This window comes from Apium graveolens, chromosome 9 (assembly GCF_009905375.1).
Source record: "Apium graveolens cultivar Ventura chromosome 9, ASM990537v1, whole genome shotgun sequence".
Lineage (NCBI taxonomy): Eukaryota > Viridiplantae > Streptophyta > Magnoliopsida > Apiales > Apiaceae > Apium > Apium graveolens.
In genome coordinates, this window is record NC_133655.1 from 8,609,110 (window position 1) to 8,622,952 (window position 13,843).

Genomic DNA, 13,843 nt, shown 5'->3' on the forward strand with positions numbered 1-13,843 from the left:
AATGAAAGTTAAGCGAACCGTATAACAGATCAGCGATCATTAGCCAAGTAATTAGGAGTTAATCAAAGGGGTTAGTGGATGATGATGTCATCACACCAATAAGAGGAAGATAAGTGTACAAGATGACATAAGTAGATTACATAAGCATGACCAAATGGGAAGGGTTGGTTGGTTGATTGTGAGCCACACAATTTTTACCATGGTAAAAGGTTAATTAACAAGCAAAAAAAGAAAGCAACCAAGCCAACAATTATCATAACACAAAAAAATCAAGTAGCTCACTTTGTTCCTCAATAACAAAGCTCTCGGCCCTTCTTCTTTTTCAAAGAAAAGAAAATCCAAATTCAAGTTCCAAGCTTTGATAATTAGTGAGGTAATTATCCAAGGTTCCTTGTACATAGATATAGATATGCTATGAATCTAAGCTTCCATTTCCTTCACAATCTCTTCCAATAATTCATGGAAGAAGAGAGTGAATAGTGTTTTCAAGAACTTGAAATTTTGATCTTGTGTTTTTGTTTAGATAAAGCTTTAGAAAGGATTTCCAAGGGTTGTTTCAAGCTCCTTAGTTACTCCTACTCACCAAGGAAGGTATAATCTCATACCCTAGCCCTACTTTTGATTATTTAGAGCTTTTTATGCTTGGTTTAGTTCTTGGGAAGTATGATCCATGTATATTTAGAGTTGGGTTGGATTTATAATGAGTTTGGAGTTGTAAATCTTGATTATTGATTAATGAACTTAAGTATAAGCTTTTAGTTCATGATTGAGAGTAGTATAAATTGGAAATCTTGAGATGTTGGGGCTGTTGTAGTAGAATATGGATGGAGTTTGGTTGTAGTAATGATTGTGGGATTGATTGTGGATTGATTTGGAGTGGTTTAAATTTGGTAATCGCGTAAACATAGCCGTCGTAATGCCCGATTTACTTTAGACTGTTTTTGTTCTTAACTTCAGGACCCGTGAACTCACTGTTAGGTTTTGACCATTGCCATGTTAGATAGTTCATATTACGAGCTTCGTTTTGATATGTGGTTCGCTTAAATCCGATGTATGGTTTAGGAGAAACGACCGTTTTAAGTAACGGCGTTTCGCGAACGAACCATTACCCCTCGCCTTACTTTGAAACCTTGGTTAAGGTTCTTAAATGACTAATTGGAGTATGAAACAATTATGTAAAGTGGATTAGGCAGTTGGTAGGGTACTCGCGAAAGAATCGCCTTAAAATTCTTAATGGTTAATTTATTAAAAATGGTGGAGCCGAGGGTACTCGAGCGACTTAAGTGAATCGTTAAGCGCAAAAGCGAACGTTAGGGTCTAATCGGTTAAAGTACAGATTCTTAAGCGACTTTGGTTTAATTCCAACTTATATGTTGTTTATAGGTTACCAGACTCGTCCCAAGCCTTTTATCACCCCCAGTCGCTCAGGCAAGTTTTCTACCCGTTATACTATTGTTGTGATGTAAATATATGTATATGCATTATCTTGTGATTAGTGCATGATTGTTATTAGCAAATCTTGCGATATATTGGAGCATGCTGATATGGTATATATGCATGCCTGTTTTGTAATCTTGATATCTAATTGTTGATTCAAATGCTTATAAGTTGCATAATACCTATGCTAGAGATAAGCAGTAGTTGCGTATACCCTTAGTATAGGGGACCCAAAGGTGAACATTTTCTAAACCGGGAGTCGATGTTCCCGAGTATAATATATATATATTTATATATATATTTATATATATTTATATATATATATATTGATATAGTTTTCAAAACTATTAATCGAATAAGGTTGATTCGATAACTTTATTTAATGAATATTATTTTGAATATTCATTCGAGGACGTATGACTCTGTTTATTTTATTTAATGAATATTATTTTGAATATTCATTCGAGGACTTATGACTCTGTTTATTTTATTTAATGAATATTATTTTGAATATTCATTCGAGGACTTATGACTCCGCTTATTTTATTAAATAATATTCTTTATTTTATTAAAGAATAATATTTCGATAATCAAACTTATTTTCGATTATTCAAATAAAGATCGTAGTTTCGTATAAGTATATCTTTGGTTATTTATTATTCATTTCAAGTATGAGTTGTAAAACTTCTACTTCAATTATTTTTATAAAGATTATCCTTTATGGGAATATTATTTAAGTAATAATATTCAGATATTTTCTCCAACATATCGGGACTGATTTATTTTATTAAATCAGCGTTACTCTAAACATTCTTTAAAATGTTTTCGAGTCTTCAAAATGATTTTAAAAGTTAGAGCGGATCCCAAAACTCGTTTTCAAATTTAAGATCTTCCTTTCGAAGGGGTTTAAATACTCGCTTTTAAATTAAGGTATCCGGCTCTGTGGTGTATTTTATATTCGCAACGAGGTTGCTGTTTTGATAAATGAATTGATTACTTACCCAACGTTCGGGAAGTAAGTCCATCTAATTGAGTCGGCATAAGCGACAGGCCGGGGTACGGTCTATCAAAGTGTAAGTGGCTGGGTGGCAGTCCATCAACGCGTAAGTGGCCGGGTGGCGGTCCAGCACAAGGTCCTAATGCGGCCAGGGTGATGACCGGTGGGGGATTCATCAATCTACTAGTAGAAAAGGTTACTTATTGGTATCTTTGCCTAATCAGCAAGATATCAGGTTTATGCCAAGGTTTTCTCCTTTCCAAACTCATTGGATATTGCAACTCTGTTTATAATTTTCATAACAGAGGTTTTCAAGGAGTGTATGAAATGTATATATATAGGTGTATATATATATCGGGACTTAATGAAGTATCTCATAACTTCATTATTTATAATGATATTTCAAAGATTGAATCTATTCAAGTCTTTTCTTGTAGTCTCATCTATGCGATGAACTTTTGAAACTGATGATATCGTGAACGGTGGTAGTTCAAGTAGTATCCGGAAAAGATATAAGTATATTGGAGTATCTTGTAACTTCATCTTTTCAACTTATATCTGGTTAATGATTATCTTATGCATGACAAAGATTTTCACAAAAACGTTGAGACAAGGTTAGATATATGAGATCACCTTGCAACGATATTTTTATACAGTTATAAACTGGAACTCTGTGTATATTATGCATGGAAGAGGACTTCCAAGATTTTGAAAAGTATATAAACATATATACTGAATATTTTGCGACTTGGTCGCGATAAGATATCAAACTTGGTTCATTTTTACTTGACCAAGACTTTCATGAGTACTATGAGAATGCTCATATATTGTTAATCATTATACATATTATTTCGGTGAGCTTGTTGCTCACCCTTGCTTTCTTCTTTCATCACACAACAACAGATAGACAAGATGAACAGGATCAAGCTCCCAATTCGTGAGCGGATAGGAAATGTTCCGCAGTTTCCTGTAGGCGTTGATGCCGTTGTAGCTGAGGTAGGGTCTACCAATATGCTAGGCTTTCAACTTTTGATGTACCAGACTTATGTATATTTATGAATTGTAATAATGGCAAAGAATATGTAAATTTATTTAGAAACCCTTTTGAGGTGTAATGACTTATAATTGTGGAATAAAATGACTTGTGTTATTGTTTGGTATTCATCTCTGAGACTATAACTTGTGGTGTGTGTGTATATTGTGGGATCACAGTACGCAGTAGTTGGTTGATTATTAAGATTAAGTATTATTAAGGGAAATGGAACTCGTGATAACCCGGATCCCCGACCCCGGATTTGGGGGTGTTATATGCACCATAATAATGCCAGATGTAACAGAAAAAACTCTTCTACCTCGGATTTTTCCCTAAAACAGAAATCAACAACTCCGAACATTTAGTAAGTTCAAATAATGTTGAAACTTGCTATGTGGAACCGGCTTGGTGAGCATATCAGCTGTGTTATCAGCATTACCCACTTTGCTCACCTTGATTCTCCTCTCACTTCCAGAAAATGATATCTTACATCTATGTGCTTAGTCTGCTTATGATATACCCGATCCTTGGCTAAACAGATTGCACTGAGACTGTCACAAGACACTGTAGCCTGATAATGATATAGACCTAAATCATTGACCAAACCTTTCTACTAAATTCCTTCTTTTGCGGCTTCTGTTAATGTCATGTACTCTGCTTCTCTAGTAGATAAAAACAATGTACGTTACAGAGTAGCTTTACAACTGACAATTGAACCAGGTAGAGTGAAAACAAAACCAATCATAGATCTTCTACTATCAATATCTCCCGCATAATCAGAGTGGGAAAATCCTGTCACCAAACACTCTGTATCACCTCCATAAAAGAGACCAACATCAGACGCACCTTTTAAGTACCGAAAAACCATCTTCACATCTTGTCAATTCTTTTTACCTGTATCACCCATAAACTAACTAACAACACTGACAAATTGTACAAGATCAGGTCTAGTGCAGACCATTGCATACATCAAGCTTCCTACTACACTAGAATAGGGAACTCGAGACATGTACTCCTTCTCCTTATCAGACTTAGATTTGCAGCACTATGGGTATCTATGGGCTTTGTTGTAGACATGCTAAACATTGACAAAATCTTCTGACTGTATCCCTTCTGTGACAAAAAGAGTCTTCTTTTGCTTTTATCCCTATAAATATCTTTTCTCAAAATTTTATGAGCCGCGCCCAAATCTTTCATTTCTCAGCAGTAAGGTGACCCTTCAACTTCTTAATATCAGACTTGTTTAGTGCAACTATCAACATATCATGTACATACGAGACCAGATAGATCAAAGAACTATTTGTTGTCTTACTATAATAAACACACCAATCATATAGACTCCTGGTATAGTCAATACCTATCATATAGCTGTCGAATTTCTTGTACCACTGCCTCAGAGTCTGTTTTAGTCTATATAAAGACTTTAACAACTTGCAAACATAATCTTCTTTACCAGGAAACTGTAAACCATCTGGCACTACTAGAAATAGTGCGTACGACATCACCCATTTAATATCGTTTAGAAATGTCACCGATTTTAAAAAAAGTTTTAACATTAAAATTTTTTAAAACGATGTTGAAGATCATCTAAGACATTGTTCTCTAAAATAGCCGATGTCTATTCTTATTTTTAAAAAAATTGAAAAACACACGCTTCTCACCTTCCCCGCTAGTAAACAAATTATTTCCCCCTTAAACAAAATATTTGTTACCCCCCGAACAAAAAAAAATCCCATCTTCCCCCCTTTACATCCCCTATCTCTCTCCTCCCTTTCCCTCTCTCTTTCGATACTCTCTCTCTCTCACCATTCTGTATCACCATCTCTCTTCCTTCTCACACTCTCTCTCAATACTCTCCCTCACCATTCTCTCTTCTCTGTTCTCTCTCTCCATAACCCTAATTAGTAAAATAAACTTTAATTTATAGTTACCATCTGCACCTCTTTCACCATAACCTAATACAAACCTAGTTTGAGCCTTGAGGTATGTTTTAATCAATCATGCTAAATAACCTAATTCGAAATTATTTGTTTCGATTTGTTCTATTTTTTTATTTTTATCTGATTTGTCCTAATTAGAAGCTTATTTTCTTGGATTGTTTCTATATGTATTCTTCGTTTATCTTTGTTTGCAGGTCTTTTGCTTTAAACTGACACATCTTTGTTTCATCTATTTGTTTGGTTTGCATAGGAGGTGGAGTTCTTGCTCCTGTAATGGATGGACATGAATTCTGGGGAATTCCTGGATGGCGTTGTGCCTTTATTATGATGGCAACTTTGAGTGCCCTGATTGAATACTTTGTTCTTTTATTCATTGTTGACATTAGAGAACAGACCCCATAACTGATGCGAGTACTGATATGTGAGGATTTCTTTATCTAGAATATGTAAATTTTGTACATTAAATCAAACGTGTGGCCATATGTATCTATTATCAATTGTCAAGTACCTGGTAACTTAGATACTCCTTTTTTCAGAGAAGCGTTAGTATACAAGGATAATATCACTGTATCATCAGTTTAGATGGAGACCTTAAAGGCAATGAAAGTAGTCGTAAAAGTGAAAATATTATGTACTGATGTATTGTACTAATATCTCTCCTTTAGTTCTGAAATATTTTTGCTTACATATATTTCCGCTGGTCAGGTTTGCTTCTCTTTGGTCCACCAGGTACCTGGAAGACCATGTTGGCTAAGGCAGTTGCATTGGAATCGAGAGTTGCCTTTTATAATATTACTCCTTCACCACTTACTTCAAAGTGGGTATGTCTTTGCCCTTACTTCCGTTATGTGTGTGTCCCTGTTTGTACGTGTACAATTGCCCCTTGTGCTTGTTTAGAACCGTAATTTGTACTTTCCTAACTTCAACAAATGGGAGAGAGTGAAAAGCTTGTTCATACACTTTTCATGGTTGCGAATTCTAGGAAGCCATTTGTAATATTTATTGATGAAGTATAAATTTTCCTCTGAGTTGGTTTGTGGTTGCTTTTAGCATAGTGTGTTACTCACTTCTGTCCCTAAGCTTTTTAAGCTATAGTTTTCCAATGTTCCTTTGATCCTAATTGTCTGTCTTGATATGTCCATCGTCTGCCTTAGCTGCTACTGAATTGTGACTTTAATTTGATTTGCACAAGGTTGTACTTGTTTCTTTGGGAGATCGATAATATTGTGTTACTTTACTCCTATTTGTATTAAATCTTAGTGTGTATCGTTACAAAATTAGGAGTGTATATTTTACCCCTGTCCCCTAGTTCTGTTAATTAGGAGTGTATATATATACATGTTTTTCTGGAATATTTTTTGCAATAGATGTTTTTTTCTAAGAGATTATCCTAGTTAAGGATTTGTGACTATTTTGAAGTTAGTTGAGTATTCTTCTTTTTTGAAGCATTGTTGGTAATGTGCTATTTAGATAGTATATATCTGAGTTAGAAAAAAAAGAGACAGTATATTTCTATATTCAGGTAGTATATATCTGTCTTGCAGCTATGAATATTTTAAAGCCGTAGATTTGCCTTGTGTGAAAGAGCCTTTTAACAAAAAGCAACTACCAGCCGTTTGACAGAATAAACAACAGCAACTATCGCCGGTGGAGATGAACGGACCTGGTTCCGATGGTTGTTGACCTCTGGTATATATTCTCTTAACTCAAATTATAATCGTATATATGTTTTAAATAAACAAACTTCTCGTAGTTTATTCATCTATGACACTTTTGCCCTCTTTAATACATGTTCTTGCTATTTTGTGCATTCTAATATAAAAAGATAGGGTTTATGTTTATTTTTAATTCCTAAACATATAAGATTTAACCTGAATATAACTAGGGTGTAAGATACTGACTATGTCAATTTATTTAATCGCAGCGATCTATCTGGGGTATGAAGCCAATGCCGTTTAATTAAGGATAAACAGTATTAAATAGTTTGCTGTTAGTATTACATGTGTTGTGTTGAACCTTAGTGTTTTTAATTTTGTTGGTTTTCACCTCAAGTGGAACAAGATACTTGTAGTTATGGCAGTTTATGTTGTTAAGGTAGTTTGTGTAGTTTATTAAGTAGAGTGGCGTATGTCAATTAAGTCGGTAGATGTTTAATGTTAAACAATAACAAGTAGATGAGAAAATACAATGTGAAGGTAATTCGTGGTTATTGGATACCTCTACACATCATTTCTTAATTGTTTATTGTCCATATATTGGTTGACCAAAATGTGGCTTATTTAGTTTAGCTTATTATATAGTCGAATTACTTCCGTAGAACTACTTTTTCTTCTTCAATTCTACTTTAAATTTTGTTGTTCCTGTAGACGAACACAAATGAAGAAATCAAGAACCACCCCTGGTTTTTAAAGAACCTGCCCTGTAAAGAATCAGAAGCTGGCCAAAGACATTTACTACAGGAATAATAGCCCAGCATTTTCTCACCAGAGTTTGGAGCGCATCATAGAAATTGTTGGCAAGGCTAGAAAGCCAACTTTGAATCCTTTTCCAGTTATTAATTTGACTAAAGGATATCAGATATTGGGATATTAGTACTAATTTGGTTTGTGTTTAGAATCTAATTGCTATTTAGGTATTTCGGTATGAAATAGCTTTTCTAGTGTTGGATTGGAATGTTGAATTTTCTTGAAATGTAATTCTAAGCTTGAAATAAATTTAGTATTTGATGATATATCATAATTGAGCTGAGTGCACGTTACAGGATTATTGTAAAACTGATGTCTAAAACAATACAACACATTGAGATTTTGAAAAGAAAATGATATAATTGATGTCTAATAAAGATTTTAACATTACAAAGAAGTGAAAAACTGATGTCTTTCAATGTACTACACATCGGTTACTAAAATGAAATTCATGTAATAAATCACATTTAACATTGCTCTAGAAAAGAAAACAAGTGTGTTAATAAGATATTTAACATCAGTTTTCTTAAGACTATGGTTGAGTCATGTATATCTCCTTTCCAGCTCTTCATGTAGAAAAGCTGTCTTCATGTCAAATTGTTCAAACTCTAGATTTTGATGTGCAACTATTTCTAGTAGCACCCTGATGGAAGTGTGTCTGACCATTGGCGTAAAAATCTCATTATAGTATACTCCCTCTTTTAAAGTGAACCCTCGAGCTACTAACCGAGCTTTATATTTGATACCCTCAACAGATGTTTCTCCTTCCTTTTTCTTGTAGACCCATTTACAAGTGACAATCTTTCTGTCTCGATGCCGCTTGACTAATTACCAAGTCTTATTCTTCTGAAGTGACTCAATTTTGTCTCCCATTGCACTATATCATTTTGTGGACTCAGTACATGTAACTCCTTCTTTGTAAGTGGATGGCTAATTAGAGTTAGGATCCACCTCTTCAACAACCTGTAGTGCATATGCCACCATATCTTCAAAACCATATTTCTTTGGAGGCACCCCATAATTAGCTCTCCTCGATCGATCAAGAGCCAAACCGAGTCGATTCACTACTAATAATGATGAAATTAATAATTCTGATTCTGACTGTGTTTGTTGAACTTTCTATTTTGGTTCACTCTCATCTTGAGTTACTGTTAGGGCGTAAACAAGCGCTAAAATTACATGCAAGTATACGCGTTCGCAAGTAGTATAAGATATAAATCAAGTTCGTTCCCACAAAGACTCTTTTTAGTTAACTTAAAATTATGCGCCTATGCAACAATGGTATGGCTATCGCTCAATGCTAAGACAATAACAAGTTGAGATGTTTATAACTAAGATTAAACTAACATGCAATTAACTAAGATTAAAATTGATTCAATTAACTATATGAGACAAACATGTGATTCTAACTTCATTACTACTTTATTCAAAGTCATTATTTTTAACCTTAGCATGTAATGGTGATGACAACTAATCAGATAACACGAAACTAGTAAATGCCAACTTTCATTGTACGAATACCCTACTACCAGACATCCACAAAAGAGATAGAAGTTGAATAGACACCAATTATGTTGGGACCCTATATGTCTATAGAATTTGACAACATAAAGGTTTAGTGCGCAAGTTATCTATCGTGATTATATAGAGCAAGTAAGATGGTTAAAATTACCTATGAATCATGCATAACATTTATACATGAACCTATGCTAGCATGGCAAGTTCTAAACCTCTATATTCATTGTCGCTTTAATAGAGATTAACACGCTATCTTATATGTTAGCTACGCACATAAGATGAATAAGCACAACTAATACTAGGATATCAATCAATCACCACACATTTCGGTATCAAAATAATTAACTATAGAAATCCATAAGTAAATCTGTTAGAACCCCATGATAACGATTAGTTCATAATCGAATTCATCGTCACCATGGGTTCCAATGAAAATATGATAATAAAAAATATAAGGGTACTAGGGTTCAAGACAAATCGAAAACAAGCATCAAAAGTATCAACTATATTGAAGAATACGAAAGTCTTCTTCTCCGTAGCCGTCTTGTGCTCTCTAGGTCTACTTATTGTTATCCCTTGTCTCCTTGTTATGAAAAATGTCTTTTTAGGCTTTATATATGCTGTAGAATCATCCTAGGCCTTCAACAATCAGAATCATACAAGAATCATGATTCTCAGAGTTCGGCCCGGCGCGGCAGCGCAGGCGCGCTGTATTTCTGTTGTTCTGGCGCGGGCGCACTGACCTTCTGGAAAAAATTCTTGCTTCTTTTTTATTTGCTGATTTTTGATGGCGATCAATGAGCGAACATCCAAGGCACCATCCTAACACCACTTTAGCACCAAAATAATGCTAAATCTCCTTATTCCTTTATCTATGCCTGAAATGCAAAACACTACAAAACAAATCAAAAACACAAACAACTCGAGTACAAAACACCAATTCAAGCTTTTATAGGACATTCTAAGTGGACATAAATGCCACTTAACACCCCCCCAAACTTGAACCGATGCTTGTCCCCAAGCATAAACAGACTCAAAGAACGAAAAAATAAAAATGCATGAATGCAACTAACATGAATGAAACGATCCCCTCAGAATAACTAAACCAATCAATGAACAACATCTCAACAAATGCAGTTATTCGCACAAAGATCAATTAAACCCAACAATTCAACTCACAAGCCAAAAAAGTGTGTGTGTACAAATGCTTAACAGATATACTATCGCCACTAGATCAATAATCACGACTCACTACTCATCAAGGCGATCATAAGGTTATAAATAGAATAAACGCTAAACTCAAAATGACCGACAACACTTCAATTTTTATGTCGGAGTTATACACGAATTCATGCTTTTATTGATAACACATAAACAAACACAAACATGCTTATTTGATCGTGCAATGAGTGAGGTCCATAAAAGACTTATTCAATAATACCCATGTAACGAGCGTTAGGTTAGCGGATCCCAGATTATAAAAGCCTTAGGTGACTAGGCACAAAGTCCCCTAAGAACTTAATAACTCGAGTATTAAAGAGCTCACCCTTGGTCAACTATGCATAATACATACTTTTTTAAACAATTTCTGAACGAGTGCATTTCGCTCCATCTCGTTCAACCCTAGACTACTCATATAAAATGAGTCGACTACTAGCCATTTGACACCTAGCCACAACAACTAGCAATGAAATCCAATATTTTTCTCCAATTTTTTTAAATATCCATGTTATTACACCACTAAGAGAATATCATACATTCTAGATATAAACAAGTGAGTAAACCTCGACAAACAAACAAGTCATGATCATGATCTAACACTCAAGCAACCTATAAGACTTAGTGAAAATTTTCGTATTTCTAGCATGCAAATCAATTCGTTAGGACTTAACATTCCTCTATACGGCATCACTACACTCGAATCAACATCGCAAATTAATCGGAAAAGCAACCTAAGGGATCATGATATAATGCCAATGCGACTATATGCAACATACTAACATGATAACAAATACGCAAAACAAAAACAAAAACAAATAACTACATGACAAATATGCAAACTATATGAACTAAACTATCATGAATATGCATCTAAATGGACACACACAAACTACTCCTTACATTATCACTCCCAAACTTAAAATTTTTAATGTCCTCATTGAAGGTAATAATAAGGAATCAAGGCATACCTACTCGGAAGAAAAAGGATCACCCTTTTCGGGTGGAGGATCAGGTGGCCAATCAACCTCGACACCAGTGTCTTGGAAAACAGTACCGAGAGCGTGTGTCAAATCTTCAGCAAAACGTCGGTGGATGTCATGCATAGCCTCAATATACCAAATCAACCTTCTATACTGCGCATCACCAAGACCAAACATATCAACTGCCTGTTGCGCATAAGAAGAACCCTATGTAGGCATGATAGGATCCATCCAACCACCATCTACATCATAGATATATTCCAACCCCTTATCAGGAGGTGCACCTAAGAATGCATAACTCAAATAATTTGGCAGCGGTTTGAGCTCAAGTGTGGGAGCTTCTTCAATAGATGGCTCGAGACGCTCTAGAGAAATTTTCAACTCTACTAACCCAAGAGAATCGAATGGCATATCTAACTTCCTCTTCCATGGAGGTGCATTCAAAACCTGCAGTTGCTCTGCGCCTTCTTCATCTTCACTATCAGATTACCCTGTCAAGGCTCTCTCTAAAGTATCTGACTTTGGTAATCACTCAAGCTCCGAATTTACGACAGCAGAGTCGACCCGCTCTACTTTAAAGCATTGCTCTTTATCTGTGGGTAACTTTATTGCCTTGAACACATTAAAAGTGACCTTCTTATCTTGAACCTTCATCGTAAGCTCTCTTTTTTGCTCATCGATCATAGTTCGGCCTGTAGCCAAGAATGGTCTTCCCAACATTATGGGAATCTTCTTATCCTCCTCAAAGTCTATAATGACGAAATCAGTAGGAAAGATGAGCTTATCCACCTTAACTAAAATATCCTCCACTACTCCTCATGGATTAGTGATGGAATGATCAGCCAACTACAAAGACATGTTCACAGGTTTTGGATCAGGTAGTCAAAGTTTCTTGAAAATGGACAAGGGCATCAAATAGATGTTAGCTCCCAAGTCACACAAACACTTGTAACGACAGATTGCCAATGGTGCAAGGTATCGTGAAGCTTCCTAGATCTTTAAGCTTATGATGTAGTTTCTGTTGCAGCACATCACTGCACTCTTCCGTTAGAGCAACAGTTTCCAACTCCTCAAGTTTTAGCTTCCGAGATAGAATACCCTTCATGAACTAAGCATAGCTCAGCATCTGTTCTAGAGCTTCAGCAAAAGGTATGTTGATATGCAGCTTCTTGAAAGCTTCCAAAAACTTGGCAAATTGCTTGTCGAACTAATGCTTTTGAAGCCTTTTAGGAAATGGCGGAGGTGGGTAAACCTGTTTATCCCCTGTATTACCCTCAAGAGGATTGCTTTCAATAGCTTTCTTCTTCGATTCCACCTCGGCATACTTCTACACCACTTTTTCAGCTACAATCTCATTTTCTGGATTGGAAAAGGTGCAGATGCATCTGCATTCTGGACATAATTTTCAGACTCTTCTTCTTGCAGAAATTGGGGGCTTGCGACCTTTCCGGGCTTCAAGGTGATGGCGTTCACTTGTTCGTTAATATCCCTCTTGTCTGGATTGACTTCTGTATCACTAGGAAGCATTCCTGATGGTCGATTCAATAAGGCATTAGCAATTTGCCCTATTTGGTTCTCCAGAGTCTTGATAGAAATAGCCTGGCTTTGGCATATAAGAGCCTGGTTTTTGCACATAAGCCACAACTCCTCCAATTCAGATTTTTCATTCGAAGATAGACCTGCACCTCCATGAGTTTGTTGTTGAAATTGGGGTTGTTATCTTGGTGCAAATTGTTGCTGAAAACCAGGAGGATTGAATTGCTTGTTTCCAAACCGCTGAAATGGCCGTTGCATCGCATTCTGATTGTGGCTCCAGCTGAAGTTAGGATGATTCCAGTTGTCAGGATGATAAGTGTCTGGCATTGGTTGCTGCGATCTCTGAAAGTTGCTCACAAACTGAGCTGATTCACTAGATATAGCGCATTGCTCCGTCGCATGCGAACCTGCACACAGCTCACAAACATTTGTCCTCTGATGAACTCCATAGTTAGCCAGAGAATCGATCTTCATAGACAACACCTTTAGCTGAGCAGTTGTAGCTGTAGCTGTATCCACTTCAAGAACTCCTGCTATCTTGCCCTGTGGCAATCTCTGGGTTGGATTGATATTCATTCGCAGCCATAATCTCAATTAGAGCATAAGCTTCCTCATAGTTTTTTGCCCACAATGCTCCACCTGATGCTGCATCGAGCATGTGTCTAGACTGTGCTCCCCAACCATTATAAAAGCAATTGATGATCATCCAATTAGGC

General features: G+C 35.9%; 1 long non-coding RNA gene across 1 annotated transcript; it reads left to right on the top strand.

The window, feature by feature from the left end:
• The first annotated feature begins 5,186 nt into the window (after positions 1 to 5,186).
• LOC141687149 (uncharacterized) lies at positions 5,187 to 8,152 on the top strand. Its single transcript, XR_012560945.1, has 5 exons — positions 5,187 to 5,450; positions 5,658 to 5,828; positions 6,113 to 6,228; positions 6,952 to 7,096; positions 7,774 to 8,152. It is a non-coding gene; the product is annotated as an uncharacterized LOC141687149 (long non-coding RNA).
• Positions 8,153 to 13,843: the final 5,691 nt, after the last annotated feature.